General features: G+C 41.4%; 14 non-coding genes across 14 annotated transcripts; all 14 read right to left on the bottom strand.

The window, feature by feature from the left end:
- Window positions 1–1,547: 1,547 nt before the first annotated feature.
- On the bottom strand, window positions 1,548–1,621 carry trnan-guu (transfer RNA asparagine (anticodon GUU)). Its single transcript has one exon. It is a non-coding gene; the product is annotated as a tRNA-Asn (tRNA).
- A 1,106-nt stretch (window positions 1,622–2,727) lies between these two features.
- Window positions 2,728–2,801, bottom strand: trnan-guu (transfer RNA asparagine (anticodon GUU)). The gene has a single exon. It is a non-coding gene; the product is annotated as a tRNA-Asn (tRNA).
- A 1,106-nt stretch (window positions 2,802–3,907) lies between these two features.
- Window positions 3,908–3,981, bottom strand: trnan-guu (transfer RNA asparagine (anticodon GUU)). The gene has a single exon. It is a non-coding gene; the product is annotated as a tRNA-Asn (tRNA).
- Window positions 3,982–5,087: 1,106 nt separating this feature from the next.
- trnan-guu (transfer RNA asparagine (anticodon GUU)) lies at window positions 5,088–5,161 on the bottom strand. Its single transcript has one exon. It is a non-coding gene; the product is annotated as a tRNA-Asn (tRNA).
- Window positions 5,162–6,267: 1,106 nt separating this feature from the next.
- On the bottom strand, window positions 6,268–6,341 carry trnan-guu (transfer RNA asparagine (anticodon GUU)). The gene has a single exon. It is a non-coding gene; the product is annotated as a tRNA-Asn (tRNA).
- A 1,108-nt stretch (window positions 6,342–7,449) lies between these two features.
- trnan-guu (transfer RNA asparagine (anticodon GUU)) lies at window positions 7,450–7,523 on the bottom strand. Its single transcript has one exon. It is a non-coding gene; the product is annotated as a tRNA-Asn (tRNA).
- Window positions 7,524–8,631: 1,108 nt separating this feature from the next.
- Window positions 8,632–8,705, bottom strand: trnan-guu (transfer RNA asparagine (anticodon GUU)). Its single transcript has one exon. It is a non-coding gene; the product is annotated as a tRNA-Asn (tRNA).
- A 1,108-nt stretch (window positions 8,706–9,813) lies between these two features.
- Window positions 9,814–9,887, bottom strand: trnan-guu (transfer RNA asparagine (anticodon GUU)). Its single transcript has one exon. It is a non-coding gene; the product is annotated as a tRNA-Asn (tRNA).
- Window positions 9,888–10,995: 1,108 nt separating this feature from the next.
- trnan-guu (transfer RNA asparagine (anticodon GUU)) lies at window positions 10,996–11,069 on the bottom strand. The gene has a single exon. It is a non-coding gene; the product is annotated as a tRNA-Asn (tRNA).
- A 1,108-nt stretch (window positions 11,070–12,177) lies between these two features.
- trnan-guu (transfer RNA asparagine (anticodon GUU)) lies at window positions 12,178–12,251 on the bottom strand. The gene has a single exon. It is a non-coding gene; the product is annotated as a tRNA-Asn (tRNA).
- A 1,108-nt stretch (window positions 12,252–13,359) lies between these two features.
- trnan-guu (transfer RNA asparagine (anticodon GUU)) lies at window positions 13,360–13,433 on the bottom strand. The gene has a single exon. It is a non-coding gene; the product is annotated as a tRNA-Asn (tRNA).
- A 1,108-nt stretch (window positions 13,434–14,541) lies between these two features.
- On the bottom strand, window positions 14,542–14,615 carry trnan-guu (transfer RNA asparagine (anticodon GUU)). Its single transcript has one exon. It is a non-coding gene; the product is annotated as a tRNA-Asn (tRNA).
- A 1,108-nt stretch (window positions 14,616–15,723) lies between these two features.
- On the bottom strand, window positions 15,724–15,797 carry trnan-guu (transfer RNA asparagine (anticodon GUU)). Its single transcript has one exon. It is a non-coding gene; the product is annotated as a tRNA-Asn (tRNA).
- Window positions 15,798–16,905: 1,108 nt separating this feature from the next.
- Window positions 16,906–16,979, bottom strand: trnan-guu (transfer RNA asparagine (anticodon GUU)). The gene has a single exon. It is a non-coding gene; the product is annotated as a tRNA-Asn (tRNA).
- Window positions 16,980–17,137: the final 158 nt, after the last annotated feature.

Genomic DNA, 17,137 nt, shown 5'->3' with positions numbered 1-17,137 from the left:
AAACGGAAAGACAGCATCCTGGGTTGGCTCCAATCACCAATTTTTTTTAATTAAGAGTCTAACGCGCCAACAATTGCACCAAAGAGACTTGTGGTTATACTGACCCTCAGCAGGCCATAGTCTCGTGGAAACTCACAACAAGTCAGGAAGGGTCAGTTCACATCTCTACAATCTGAAAATGTCATCCCTGGGTGGTGTCGAAGCACAGACTGTGAGATTGACAGTCAAACAAGCTACACTATTTGATTGCAACGTGATAGGCTTGTTTTGGCATTGACCTCAAGCAGCCGGCCAAATTAACTGGAATCTCATTAGAGGTCCAGGATGTCACATCCACATTACGGAGCACAAAACACTGTCGTCCCTGGGGTGGGATCGAAACCACCAACCTTTAGATATAACAGTCTAACGCTTAAAGGGAAAAAATTGCTCCAAAGAGACTTGTGGTTATAGACCCATGACTCGCTTGAGTCCTGGCCTGGTCCGTGCTCTCTTCCAACTGAACATGGAGTTTACGAAACAACAACACATTTTTCCAATGGTTGTGTTACCTTGCATCGAAGGGCAGCAACATTTTCAAGGAAGTAGCCCTGTATTTTCTAATGTTTGTTTGCTTTTTGAATGGCCTTAAAATGGCAAAAATGTAGCGCAATGTTCGTCAGTCCAACATTATATTAAAAGGCATCTGGCAGGATTAAATTCAGCCACAATCACAAATATATTCTGATAAATATATATTTAAACAACTGCATTTTTACAAATGTAATATATAATCTCCAAGCCAGTTCAATATAATTAGGGGACTGACTCCGGAAGAATGATGTAGTAGCGAGTCACTTTCATGGCGTATAGGCATACATATACACACAAACACACACACACACTGAACCAACATTGTCCTTCTCGCAAGATAACTATAAATGCTAATGTTTTTCATGCCAGATTGACATCATTTACGTTGTCATACAAGCCAGATTAATAAGAATAAATTATATGTTCCTTGGAGAACACAGAATGATCAAGCTATTGAGTAACAGAATATCAGAGACCATTGACAGCCATTTTACCAGTAGGTATAGTAACTTGTCATCTTTCATGTTCAACAACACACCAATCACATGTGACAACAGGAAACACGGCAGGTCAAAAGCAAGCTTACTGTAAGGCCAGGAAGGTCTTCCATATCGCTAGAAACGGAAAGACAGCATCCCTGGGTGGGCTCAAATCACCAATTTTTTAATTAAGAGTCTAACGCGCCAACAAATTGCACCAAAGAGACTTGTGGTTATACTGACCCTCAGCAGGCCATAGTCTCGTGGAAACTCACAACAAGTCAGGAAGGGTCAGTTCACATCTCTACAATCTGAAAAATGTCATCCCTGGGTGGTGTCGAAGCACCAGACTTGAGATTGACAGTCAAACAAGCTAACTATTTGATTGCACTTGATAGGCTTGTGTTGGCATTGACCCTCAGCAGGCCAAATTAACTGGGAATCTCATTAGAGGTCCAGGATGTCACATCCACATCATGGAGCACAAAACACTGTCGTCCCTGGGTGGGATCAAACCACCAACCTTTAGATTAACAGTCTAACGCGCTAACCAATTGCGCCACAGAGACTTGTGGTGTATATGACCCAGACGCTTGATCGCTGGCCGTCCGTGCTCTCTTCCAACTGAACATGGAGTTTACAAAACAACAACACATTGTTCCAATGGTTGTGTTACCTTGCATCGAAAGGGCAGCAACATTTTCAAGGAAGTAGCCCTGTAGTTTTCTAATGTTTGTTTGCTTTTTGAATGGCCTTAAAATGGCAAAAATGTAGCGCAATGTTCGTCAGTGCAACATTATATTAAAAGGCATCTGGCAGGATTAAATTCAGCCACAATCACAAATATATTCTGATAAATATATATTTTAAACAACTGCATTTTTACAAATGTAATATATAATCGCCAAGCCAGTTCAATATAATTAGGGGACTGACTCCGGAAGAATGATGTAGTAGCGAGTCACTTTCATGGCGTATAGGCATACATATACACACAAACACACACACACACTGAACCAACATTGTCCTTCTCGCAAGATAACTATAAATGCTAAGGTTTTTCATGCCAGATTGACATCATTTACGTTGTCATACAAGCCAGATTAATAAGAATAAATTATAAGTTCCTTGGAGAACACAGAATGATCAAGCTATTGAGTAACAGAAGATCAGAGACCATTGACAGCCATTTTACCAGTAGGTATAGTAACTTGTCATCTTTCATGTTCAACAACACACCAATCACATGTGACAACAGGAAACACGGCAGGTCAAAAGCAAGCTTACTGTAAGGCCAGGAAGGTCTTCCATATCGCTAGAAACGGAAAGACAGCATCCCTGGGTGGGCTCAAATCACCAATTTTTTAATTAAGAGTCTAACGCGCCAACAAATTGCACCAAAGAGACTTGTGGTTATACTGACCCTCAGCAGGCCATAGTCTCGTGGAAACTCACAACAAGTCAGGAAGGGTCAGTTCACATCTCTACAATCTGAAAAATGTCATCCCTGGGTGGTGTCGAAGCACCAGACTTGAGATTGACAGTCAAACAAGCTAACTGTTTGATTGCACTTGAGAGGCTTGTGTTGGCATTGACCCTCAGCATGCCAAATTAACTGGGAATCTCATTAGAGGTCCAGGATGTCACATCCACATCATGGAGCACAAAACACTGTCGTCCCTGGGTGGGCTCAAACCACCAACCTTTAGATTAACAGTCTAACGCGCTAACCAATTGCGCCACAGAGACTTGTGGTGTATATGACCCTGACGCTTGATCGCTGGCTGTCCGTGCTCTCTTCCAACTGAACATGGAGTTTACGAAACAACAACACATTGTTCCAATGGTTGTGTTACCTTGCATCGAAAGGGCAGCAACATTTTCAAGGAAGTAGCCCTGTAGTTTTCTAATGTTTGTTTGCTTTTTGAATGGCCTTAAAATGGCAAAAATGTAGCGCAATGTTCGTCAGTGCAACATTATATTAAAAGGCATCTGGCAGGATTAAATTCAGCCACAATCACAAATATATTCTGATAAATATATATTTTAAACAACTGCATTTTTACAAATGTAATATATAATCGCCAAGCCAGTTCAATATAATTAGGGGACTGACTCCGGAAGAATGATGTAGTAGCGAGTCACTTTCATGGCGTATAGGCATACATATACACACAAACACACACACACACTGAACCAACATTGTCCTTCTCGCAAGATAACTATAAATGCTAAGGTTTTTCATGCCAGATTGACATCATTTACGTTGTCATACAAGCCAGATTAATAAGAATAAATTATAAGTTCCTTGGAGAACACAGAATGATCAAGCTATTGAGTAACAGAAGATCAGAGACCATTGACAGCCATTTTACCAGTAGGTATAGTAACTTGTCATCTTTCATGTTCAACAACACACCAATCACATGTGACAACAGGAAACACGGCAGGTCAAAAGCAAGCTTACTGTAAGGCCAGGAAGGTCTTCCATATCGCTAGAAACGGAAAGACAGCATCCCTGGGTGGGCTCAAATCACCAATTTTTTAATTAAGAGTCTAACGCGCCAACAAATTGCACCAAAGAGACTTGTGGTTATACTGACCCTCAGCAGGCCATAGTCTCGTGGAAACTCACAACAAGTCAGGAAGGGTCAGTTCACATCTCTACAATCTGAAAAATGTCATCCCTGGGTGGTGTCGAAGCACCAGACTTGAGATTGACAGTCAAACAAGCTAACTGTTTGATTGCACTTGAGAGGCTTGTGTTGGCATTGACCCTCAGCATGCCAAATTAACTGGGAATCTCATTAGAGGTCCAGGATGTCACATCCACATCATGGAGCACAAAACACTGTCGTCCCTGGGTGGGCTCGAACCACCAACCTTTAGATTAACAGTCTAACGCGCTAACCAATTGCGCCACAGAGACTTGTGGTGTATATGACCCTGACGCTTGATCGCTGGCTGTCCGTGCTCTCTTCCAACTGAACATGGAGTTTACGAAACAACAACACATTTTTCCAATGGTTGTGTTACCTTGCATCGAAAGGGCAGCAACATTTTCAAGGAAGTAGCCCTGTAGTTTTCTAATGTTTGTTTGCTTTTTGAATGGCCTTAAAATGGCAAAAATGTAGCGCAATGTTCGTCAGTCCAACATTATATTAAAAGGCATCTGGCAGGATTAAATTCAGCCACAATCACAAATATATTCTGATAAATATATATTTTAAACAACTGCATTTTTACAAATGTAATATATAATCGCCAAGCCAGTTCAATATAATTAGGGGACTGACTCCGGAAGAATGATGTAGTAGCGAGTCACTTTCATGGCGTATAGGCATACATATACACACAAACACACACACACACTGAACCAACATTGTCCTTCTCGCAAGATAACTATAAATGCTAAGGTTTTTCATGCCAGATTGACATCATTTACGTTGTCATACAAGCCAGATTAATAAGAATAAATTATAAGTTCCTTGGAGAACACAGAATGATCAAGCTATTGAGTAACAGAAGATCAGAGACCATTGACAGCCATTTTACCAGTAGGTATAGTAACTTGTCATCTTTCATGTTCAACAACACACCAATCACATGTGACAACAGGAAACACGGCAGGTCAAAAGCAAGCTTACTGTAAGGCCAGGAAGGTCTTCCATATCGCTAGAAACGGAAAGACAGCATCCCTGGGTGGGCTCAAATCACCAATTTTTTAATTAAGAGTCTAACGCGCCAACAAATTGCACCAAAGAGACTTGTGGTTATACTGACCCTCAGCAGGCCATAGTCTCGTGGAAACTCACAACAAGTCAGGAAGGGTCAGTTCACATCTCTACAATCTGAAAAATGTCATCCCTGGGTGGTGTCGAAGCACCAGACTTGAGATTGACAGTCAAACAAGCTAACTATTTGATTGCACTTGATAGGCTTGTGTTGGCATTGACCCTCAGCAGGCCAAATTAACTGGGAATCTCATTAGAGGTCCAGGATGTCACATCCACATCATGGAGCACAAAACACTGTCGTCCCTGGGTGGGCTCGAACCACCAACCTTTAGATTAACAGTCTAACGCGCTAACCAATTGCGCCACAGAGACTTGTGGTGTATATGACCCTGACGCTTGATCGCTGGCTGTCCGTGCTCTCTTCCAACTGAACATGGAGTTTACGAAACAACAACACATTTTTCCAATGGTTGTGTTACCTTGCATCGAAAGGGCAGCAACATTTTCAAGGAAGTAGCCCTGTAGTTTTCTAATGTTTGTTTGCTTTTTGAATGGCCTTAAAATGGCAAAAATGTAGCGCAATGTTCGTCAGTCCAACATTATATTAAAAGGCATCTGGCAGGATTAAATTCAGCCACAATCACAAATATATTCTGATAAATATATATTTTAAACAACTGCATTTTTACAAATGTAATATATAATCGCCAAGCCAGTTCAATATAATTAGGGGACTGACTCCGGAAGAATGATGTAGTAGCGAGTCACTTTCATGGCGTATAGGCATACATATACACACAAACACACACACACACTGAACCAACATTGTCCTTCTCGCAAGATAACTATAAATGCTAAGGTTTTTCATGCCAGATTGACATCATTTACGTTGTCATACAAGCCAGATTAATAAGAATAAATTATAAGTTCCTTGGAGAACACAGAATGATCAAGCTATTGAGTAACAGAAGATCAGAGACCATTGACAGCCATTTTACCAGTAGGTATAGTAACTTGTCATCTTTCATGTTCAACAACACACCAATCACATGTGACAACAGGAAACACGGCAGGTCAAAAGCAAGCTTACTGTAAGGCCAGGAAGGTCTTCCATATCGCTAGAAACGGAAAGACAGCATCCCTGGGTGGGCTCAAATCACCAATTTTTTAATTAAGAGTCTAACGCGCCAACAAATTGCACCAAAGAGACTTGTGGTTATACTGACCCTCAGCAGGCCATAGTCTCGTGGAAACTCACAACAAGTCAGGAAGGGTCAGTTCACATCTCTACAATCTGAAAAATGTCATCCCTGGGTGGTGTCGAAGCACCAGACTTGAGATTGACAGTCAAACAAGCTAACTGTTTGATTGCACTTGAGAGGCTTGTGTTGGCATTGACCCTCAGCATGCCAAATTAACTGGGAATCTCATTAGAGGTCCAGGATGTCACATCCACATCATGGAGCACAAAACACTGTCGTCCCTGGGTGGGCTCGAACCACCAACCTTTAGATTAACAGTCTAACGCGCTAACCAATTGCGCCACAGAGACTTGTGATGTATATGACCCAGACGCTTGATCGCTGGCTGTCCGTGCTCTCTTCCAACTGAACATGGAGTTTACGAAACAACAACACATTTGTCCAATGGTTGTGTTACCTTGCATCGAAAGGGCAGCAACATTTTCAAGGAAGTAGCCCTGTAGTTTTCTAATGTTTGTTTGCTTTTTGAATGGCCTTAAAATGGCAAAAATGTAGCGCAATGTTCGTCAGTCCAAAATTATATTAAAAGGCATCTGGCAGGATTAAATTCAGCCACAATCACAAATATATTCTGATAAATATATATTTTAAACAACTGCATTTTTACAAATGTAATATATAATCGCCAAGCCAGTTCAATATAATTAGGGGACTGACTCCGGAAGAATGATGTAGTAGCGAGTCACTTTCATGGCGTATAGGCATACATATACACACAAACACACACACACACACTGAACCAACATTGTCCTTCTCGCAAGATAACTATAAATGCTAAGGTTTTTCATGCCAGATTGACATCATTTACGTTGTCATACAAGCCAGATTAATAAGAATAAATTGTATGTTCCTTGGAGAACACAGAATGATCAAGCTATTGAGTAACAGAAGATCAGAGACCATTGACAGCCATTTTACCAGTAGGTATAGTAACATGTCATCTTTCATGTTCAACAACACACCAATCACATGTGACAACAGGAAACACGGCAGGTCAAAAGCAAGCTTACTGTAAGGCCAGGAAGGTCTTCCATATCGCTAGAAACGGAAAGACAGCATCCCTGGGTGGGCTCAAATCACCAATTTTTTTATTAAGAGTCTAACGCGCCAACAAATTGCACCAAAGAGACTTGTGGTTATACTGACCCTCAGCAGGCCATAGTCTCGTGGAAACTCACAACAAGTCAGGAAGGGTCAGTTCACATCTCTACAATCTGAAAAATGTCATCCCTGGGTGGTGTCGAAGCACCAGACTTGAGATTGACAGTCAAACAAGCTAACTGTTTGATTGCACTTGAGAGGCTTGTGTTGGCATTGACCCTCAGCATGCCAAATTAACTGGGAATCTCATTAGAGGTCCAGGATGTCACATCCACATCATGGAGCACAAAACACTGTCGTCCCTGGGTGGGCTCGAACCACCAACCTTTAGATTAACAGTCTAACGCGCTAACCAATTGCGCCACAGAGACTTGTGATGTATATGACCCAGACGCTTGATCGCTGGCTGTCCGTGCTCTCTTCCAACTGAACATGGAGTTTACGAAACAACAACACATTTGTCCAATGGTTGTGTTACCTTGCATCGAAAGGGCAGCAACATTTTCAAGGAAGTAGCCCTGTAGTTTTCTAATGTTTGTTTGCTTTTTGAATGGCCTTAAAATGGCAAAAATGTAGCGCAATGTTCGTCAGTCCAAAATTATATTAAAAGGCATCTGGCAGGATTAAATTCAGCCACAATCACAAATATATTCTGATAAATATATATTTTAAACAACTGCATTTTTACAAATGTAATATATAATCGCCAAGCCAGTTCAATATAATTAGGGGACTGACTCCGGAAGAATGATGTAGTAGCGAGTCACTTTCATGGCGTATAGGCATACATATACACACAAACACACACACACACACTGAACCAACATTGTCCTTCTCGCAAGATAACTATAAATGCTAAGGTTTTTCATGCCAGATTGACATCATTTACGTTGTCATACAAGCCAGATTAATAAGAATAAATTGTATGTTCCTTGGAGAACACAGAATGATCAAGCTATTGAGTAACAGAAGATCAGAGACCATTGACAGCCATTTTACCAGTAGGTATAGTAACATGTCATCTTTCATGTTCAACAACACACCAATCACATGTGACAACAGGAAACACGGCAGGTCAAAAGCAAGCTTACTGTAAGGCCAGGAAGGTCTTCCATATCGCTAGAAACGGAAAGACAGCATCCCTGGGTGGGCTCAAATCACCAATTTTTTTATTAAGAGTCTAACGCGCCAACAAATTGCACCAAAGAGACTTGTGGTTATACTGACCCTCAGCAGGCCATAGTCTCGTGGAAACTCACAACAAGTCAGGAAGGGTCAGTTCACATCTCTACAATCTGAAAAATGTCATCCCTGGGTGGTGTCGAAGCACCAGACTTGAGATTGACAGTCAAACAAGCTAACTGTTTGATTGCACTTGAGAGGCTTGTGTTGGCATTGACCCTCAGCATGCCAAATTAACTGGGAATCTCATTAGAGGTCCAGGATGTCACATCCACATCATGGAGCACAAAACACTGTCGTCCCTGGGTGGGCTCGAACCACCAACCTTTAGATTAACAGTCTAACGCGCTAACCAATTGCGCCACAGAGACTTGTGATGTATATGACCCTGACGCTTGATCGCTGGCTGTCCGTGCTCTCTTCCAACTGAACATGGAGTTTACGAAACAACAACACATTTGTCCAATGGTTGTGTTACCTTGCATCGAAAGGGCAGCAACATTTTCAAGGAAGTAGCCCTGTAGTTTTCTAATGTTTGTTTGCTTTTTGAATGGCCTTAAAATGGCAAAAATGTAGCGCAATGTTCGTCAGTCCAAAATTATATTAAAAGGCATCTGGCAGGATTAAATTCAGCCACAATCACAAATATATTCTGATAAATATATATTTTAAACAACTGCATTTTTACAAATGTAATATATAATCGCCAAGCCAGTTCAATATAATTAGGGGACTGACTCCGGAAGAATGATGTAGTAGCGAGTCACTTTCATGGCGTATAGGCATACATATACACACAAACACACACACACACACTGAACCAACATTGTCCTTCTCGCAAGATAACTATAAATGCTAAGGTTTTTCATGCCAGATTGACATCATTTACGTTGTCATACAAGCCAGATTAATAAGAATAAATTGTATGTTCCTTGGAGAACACAGAATGATCAAGCTATTGAGTAACAGAAGATCAGAGACCATTGACAGCCATTTTACCAGTAGGTATAGTAACATGTCATCTTTCATGTTCAACAACACACCAATCACATGTGACAACAGGAAACACGGCAGGTCAAAAGCAAGCTTACTGTAAGGCCAGGAAGGTCTTCCATATCGCTAGAAACGGAAAGACAGCATCCCTGGGTGGGCTCAAATCACCAATTTTTTTATTAAGAGTCTAACGCGCCAACAAATTGCACCAAAGAGACTTGTGGTTATACTGACCCTCAGCAGGCCATAGTCTCGTGGAAACTCACAACAAGTCAGGAAGGGTCAGTTCACATCTCTACAATCTGAAAAATGTCATCCCTGGGTGGTGTCGAAGCACCAGACTTGAGATTGACAGTCAAACAAGCTAACTGTTTGATTGCACTTGAGAGGCTTGTGTTGGCATTGACCCTCAGCATGCCAAATTAACTGGGAATCTCATTAGAGGTCCAGGATGTCACATCCACATCATGGAGCACAAAACACTGTCGTCCCTGGGTGGGCTCGAACCACCAACCTTTAGATTAACAGTCTAACGCGCTAACCAATTGCGCCACAGAGACTTGTGATGTATATGACCCTGACGCTTGATCGCTGGCTGTCCGTGCTCTCTTCCAACTGAACATGGAGTTTACGAAACAACAACACATTTGTCCAATGGTTGTGTTACCTTGCATCGAAAGGGCAGCAACATTTTCAAGGAAGTAGCCCTGTAGTTTTCTAATGTTTGTTTGCTTTTTGAATGGCCTTAAAATGGCAAAAATGTAGCGCAATGTTCGTCAGTCCAAAATTATATTAAAAGGCATCTGGCAGGATTAAATTCAGCCACAATCACAAATATATTCTGATAAATATATATTTTAAACAACTGCATTTTTACAAATGTAATATATAATCGCCAAGCCAGTTCAATATAATTAGGGGACTGACTCCGGAAGAATGATGTAGTAGCGAGTCACTTTCATGGCGTATAGGCATACATATACACACAAACACACACACACACACTGAACCAACATTGTCCTTCTCGCAAGATAACTATAAATGCTAAGGTTTTTCATGCCAGATTGACATCATTTACGTTGTCATACAAGCCAGATTAATAAGAATAAATTGTATGTTCCTTGGAGAACACAGAATGATCAAGCTATTGAGTAACAGAAGATCAGAGACCATTGACAGCCATTTTACCAGTAGGTATAGTAACATGTCATCTTTCATGTTCAACAACACACCAATCACATGTGACAACAGGAAACACGGCAGGTCAAAAGCAAGCTTACTGTAAGGCCAGGAAGGTCTTCCATATCGCTAGAAACGGAAAGACAGCATCCATGGGTGGGCTCAAATCACCAATTTTTTTATTAAGAGTCTAACGCGCCAACAAATTGCACCAAAGAGAGTTGTGGTTATACTGACCCTCAGCAGGCCATAGTCTCGTGGAAACTCACAACAAGTCAGGAAGGGTCAGTTCACATCTCTACAATCTGAAAAATGTCATCCCTGGGTGGTGTCGAAGCACCAGACTTGAGATTGACAGTCAAACAAGCTAACTGTTTGATTGCACTTGAGAGGCTTGTGTTGGCATTGACCCTCAGCATGCCAAATTAACTGGGAATCTCATTAGAGGTCCAGGATGTCACATCCACATCATGGAGCACAAAACACTGTCGTCCCTGGGTGGGCTCGAACCACCAACCTTTAGATTAACAGTCTAACGCGCTAACCAATTGCGCCACAGAGACTTGTGATGTATATGACCCTGACGCTTGATCGCTGGCTGTCCGTGCTCTCTTCCAACTGAACATGGAGTTTACGAAACAACAACACATTTGTCCAATGGTTGTGTTACCTTGCATCGAAAGGGCAGCAACATTTTCAAGGAAGTAGCCCTGTAGTTTTCTAATGTTTGTTTGCTTTTTGAATGGCCTTAAAATGGCAAAAATGTAGCGCAATGTTCGTCAGTCCAAAATTATATTAAAAGGCATCTGGCAGGATTAAATTCAGCCACAATCACAAATATATTCTGATAAATATATATTTTAAACAACTGCATTTTTACAAATGTAATATATAATCGCCAAGCCAGTTCAATATAATTAGGGGACTGACTCCGGAAGAATGATGTAGTAGCGAGTCACTTTCATGGCGTATAGGCATACATATACACACAAACACACACACACACACTGAACCAACATTGTCCTTCTCGCAAGATAACTATAAATGCTAAGGTTTTTCATGCCAGATTGACATCATTTACGTTGTCATACAAGCCAGATTAATAAGAATAAATTGTATGTTCCTTGGAGAACACAGAATGATCAAGCTATTGAGTAACAGAAGATCAGAGACCATTGACAGCCATTTTACCAGTAGGTATAGTAACATGTCATCTTTCATGTTCAACAACACACCAATCACATGTGACAACAGGAAACACGGCAGGTCAAAAGCAAGCTTACTGTAAGGCCAGGAAGGTCTTCCATATCGCTAGAAACGGAAAGACAGCATCCATGGGTGGGCTCAAATCACCAATTTTTTTATTAAGAGTCTAACGCGCCAACAAATTGCACCAAAGAGAGTTGTGGTTATACTGACCCTCAGCAGGCCATAGTCTCGTGGAAACTCACAACAAGTCAGGAAGGGTCAGTTCACATCTCTACAATCTGAAAAATGTCATCCCTGGGTGGTGTCGAAGCACCAGACTTGAGATTGACAGTCAAACAAGCTAACTGTTTGATTGCACTTGAGAGGCTTGTGTTGGCATTGACCCTCAGCATGCCAAATTAACTGGGAATCTCATTAGAGGTCCAGGATGTCACATCCACATCATGGAGCACAAAACACTGTCGTCCCTGGGTGGGCTCGAACCACCAACCTTTAGATTAACAGTCTAACGCGCTAACCAATTGCGCCACAGAGACTTGTGATGTATATGACCCTGACGCTTGATCGCTGGCTGTCCGTGCTCTCTTCCAACTGAACATGGAGTTTACGAAACAACAACACATTTGTCCAATGGTTGTGTTACCTTGCATCGAAAGGGCAGCAACATTTTCAAGGAAGTAGCCCTGTAGTTTTCTAATGTTTGTTTGCTTTTTGAATGGCCTTAAAATGGCAAAAATGTAGCGCAATGTTCGTCAGTCCAAAATTATATTAAAAGGCATCTGGCAGGATTAAATTCAGCCACAATCACAAATATATTCTGATAAATATATATTTTAAACAACTGCATTTTTACAAATGTAATATATAATCGCCAAGCCAGTTCAATATAATTAGGGGACTGACTCCGGAAGAATGATGTAGTAGCGAGTCACTTTCATGGCGTATAGGCATACATATACACACAAACACACACACACACACTGAACCAACATTGTCCTTCTCGCAAGATAACTATAAATGCTAAGGTTTTTCATGCCAGATTGACATCATTTACGTTGTCATACAAGCCAGATTAATAAGAATAAATTGTATGTTCCTTGGAGAACACAGAATGATCAAGCTATTGAGTAACAGAAGATCAGAGACCATTGACAGCCATTTTACCAGTAGGTATAGTAACATGTCATCTTTCATGTTCAACAACACACCAATCACATGTGACAACAGGAAACACGGCAGGTCAAAAGCAAGCTTACTGTAAGGCCAGGAAGGTCTTCCATATCGCTAGAAACGGAAAGACAGCATCCATGGGTGGGCTCAAATCACCAATTTTTTTATTAAGAGTCTAACGCGCCAACAAATTGCACCAAAGAGAGTTGTGGTTATACTGACCCTCAGCAGGCCATAGTCTCGTGGAAACTCACAACAAGTCAGGAAGGGTCAGTTCACATCTCTACAATCTGAAAAATGTCATCCCTGGGTGGTGTCGAAGCACCAGACTTGAGATTGACAGTCAAACAAGCTAACTGTTTGATTGCACTTGAGAGGCTTGTGTTGGCATTGACCCTCAGCATGCCAAATTAACTGGGAATCTCATTAGAGGTCCAGGATGTCACATCCACATCATGGAGCACAAAACACTGTCGTCCCTGGGTGGGCTCGAACCACCAACCTTTAGATTAACAGTCTAACGCGCTAACCAATTGCGCCACAGAGACTTGTGATGTATATGACCCTGACGCTTGATCGCTGGCTGTCCGTGCTCTCTTCCAACTGAACATGGAGTTTACGAAACAACAACACATTTGTCCAATGGTTGTGTTACCTTGCATCGAAAGGGCAGCAACATTTTCAAGGAAGTAGCCCTGTAGTTTTCTAATGTTTGTTTGCTTTTTGAATGGCCTTAAAATGGCAAAAATGTAGCGCAATGTTCGTCAGTCCAAAATTATATTAAAAGGCATCTGGCAGGATTAAATTCAGCCACAATCACAAATATATTCTGATAAATATATATTTTAAACAACTGCATTTTTACAAATGTAATATATAATCGCCAAGCCAGTTCAATATAATTAGGGGACTGACTCCGGAAGAATGATGTAGTAGCGAGTCACTTTCATGGCGTATAGGCATACATATACACACAAACACACACACACACACTGAACCAACATTGTCCTTCTCGCAAGATAACTATAAATGCTAAGGTTTTTCATGCCAGATTGACATCATTTACGTTGTCATACAAGCCAGATTAATAAGAATAAATTGTATGTTCCTTGGAGAACACAGAATGATCAAGCTATTGAGTAACAGAAGATCAGAGACCATTGACAGCCATTTTACCAGTAGGTATAGTAACATGTCATCTTTCATGTTCAACAACACACCAATCACATGTGACAACAGGAAACACGGCAGGTCAAAAGCAAGCTTACTGTAAGGCCAGGAAGGTCTTCCATATCGCTAGAAACGGAAAGACAGCATCCATGGGTGGGCTCAAATCACCAATTTTTTTATTAAGAGTCTAACGCGCCAACAAATTGCACCAAAGAGAGTTGTGGTTATACTGACCCTCAGCAGGCCATAGTCTCGTGGAAACTCACAACAAGTCAGGAAGGGTCAGTTCACATCTCTACAATCTGAAAAATGTCATCCCTGGGTGGTGTCGAAGCACCAGACTTGAGATTGACAGTCAAACAAGCTAACTGTTTGATTGCACTTGAGAGGCTTGTGTTGGCATTGACCCTCAGCATGCCAAATTAACTGGGAATCTCATTAGAGGTCCAGGATGTCACATCCACATCATGGAGCACAAAACACTGTCGTCCCTGGGTGGGCTCGAACCACCAACCTTTAGATTAACAGTCTAACGCGCTAACCAATTGCGCCACAGAGACTTGTGATGTATATGACCCTGACGCTTGATCGCTGGCTGTCCGTGCTCTCTTCCAACTGAACATGGAGTTTACGAAACAACAACACATTTGTCCAATGGTTGTGTTACCTTGCATCGAAAGGGCAGCAACATTTTCAAGGAAGTAGCCCTGTAGTTTTCTAATGTTTGTTTGCTTTTTGAATGGCCTTAAAATGGCAAAAATGTAGCGCAATGTTCGTCAGTCCAAAATTATATTAAAAGGCATCTGGCAGGATTAAATTCAGCCACAATCACAAATATATTCTGATAAATATATATTTTAAACAACTGCATTTTTACAAATGTAATATATAATCGCCAAGCCAGTTCAATATAATTAGGGGACTGACTCCGGAAGAATGATGTAGTAGCGAGTCACTTTCATGGCGTATAGGCATACATATACACACAAACACACACACACACACTGAACCAACATTGTCCTTCTCGCAAGATAACTATAAATGCTAAGGTTTTTCATGCCAGATTGACATCATTTACGTTGTCATACAAGCCAGATTAATAAGAATAAATTGTATGTTCCTTGGAGAACACAGAATGATCAAGCTATTGAGTAACAGAAGATCAGAGACCATTGACAGCCATTTTACCAGTAGGTATAGTAACATGTCATCTTTCATGTTCAACAACACACCAATCACATGTGACAACAGGAAACACGGCAGGTCAAAAGCAAGCTTACTGTAAGGCCAGGAAGGTCTTCCATATCGCTAGAAACGGAAAGACAGCATCCATGGGTGGGCTCAAATCACCAATTTTTTTATTAAGAGTCTAACGCGCCAACAAATTGCACCAAAGAGAGTTGTGGTTATACTGACCCTCAGCAGGCCATAGTCTCGTGGAAACTCACAACAAGTCAGGAAGGGTCAGTTCACATCTCTACAATCTGAAAAATGTCATCCCTGGGTGGTGTCGAAGCACCAGACTTGAGATTGACAGTCAAACAAGCTAACTGTTTGATTGCACTTGAGAGGCTTGTGTTGGCATTGACCCTCAGCATGCCAAATTAACTGGGAATCTCATTAGAGGTCCAGGATGTCACATCCACATCATGGAGCACAAAACACTGTCGTCCCTGGGTGGGCTCGAACCACCAACCTTTAGATTAACAGTCTAACGCGCTAACCAATTGCGCCACAGAGACTTGTGATGTATATGACCCTGACGCTTGATCGCTGGCTGTCCGTGCTCTCTTCCAACTGAACATGGAGTTTACGAAACAACAACACATTTGTCCAATGGTTGTGTTACCTTGCATCGAAAGGGCAGCAACATTTTCAAGGAAGTAGCCCTGTAGTTTTCTAATGTTTGTTTGCTTTTTGAATGGCCTTAAAATGGCAAAAATGTAGCGCAATGTTCGTCAGTCCAAAATTATATTAAAAGGCATCTGGCAGGATTAAATTCAGCCACAATCACAAATATATTCTGATAAATATATATTTTAAACAACTGCATTTTTACAAATGTAATATATAATCGCCAAGCCAGTTCAATATAATTAGGGGACTGACTCCGGAAGAATGATGTAGTAGCGAGTCACTTTCATGGCGTATAGGCATACATATACACACAAACACACACACACACACTGAACCAACATTGTCCTTCTCGCAAGATAACTATAAATGCTAAGGTTTTTCATGCCAGATTGACATCATTTACGTTGTCATACAAGCCAGATTAATAAGAATAAATTGTATGTTCCTTGGAGAACACAGAATGATCAAGCTATTGAGTAACAGAAGATCAGAGACCATTGACAGCCATTTTACCAGTAGGTATAGTAACATGTCATCTTTCATGTTCAACAACACACCAATCACATGTGACAACAGGAAACACGGCAGGTCAAAAGCAAGCTTACTGTAAGGCCAGGAAGGTCTTCCATATCGCTAGAAACGGAAAGACAGCATCCATGGGTGGGCTCAAATCACCAATTTTTTTATTAAGAGTCTAACGCGCCAACAAATTGCACCAAAGAGAGTTGTGGTTATACTGACCCTCAGCAGGCCATAGTCTCGTGGAAACTCACAACAAGTCAGGAAGGGTCAGTTCACATCTCTACAATCTGAAAAATGTCATCCCTGGGTGGTGTCGAAGCACCAGACTTGAGATTGACAGTCAAACAAGCTAACTGTTTGATTGCACTTGAGAGGCTTGTGTTGGCATTGACCCTCAGCATGCCAAATTAACTGGGAATCTCATTAGAGGTCCAGGATGTCACATCCACATCATGGAGCACAAAACACTGTCGTCCCTGGGTGGGCTCGAACCACCAACCTTTAGATTAACAGTCTAACGCGCTAACCAATTGCGCCACAGAGACTTGTGATGTATATGACCCTGACGCTTGATCGCTGGCTGTCCGTGCTCTCTTCCAACTGAACATGGAGTTTACGAAACAACAACACATTTGTCCAATGGTTGTGTTACCTTGCATCGAAAGGGCAGCAACATTTTCAAGGAAGTAGCCCTGTAGTTTTC

This window comes from Oncorhynchus kisutch, unplaced genomic scaffold, assembly GCF_002021735.2.
Source record: "Oncorhynchus kisutch isolate 150728-3 unplaced genomic scaffold, Okis_V2 scaffold2204, whole genome shotgun sequence".
Lineage (NCBI taxonomy): Eukaryota > Metazoa > Chordata > Actinopteri > Salmoniformes > Salmonidae > Oncorhynchus > Oncorhynchus kisutch.
This window is presented reverse-complemented; position numbering and strand designations above follow the sequence as displayed.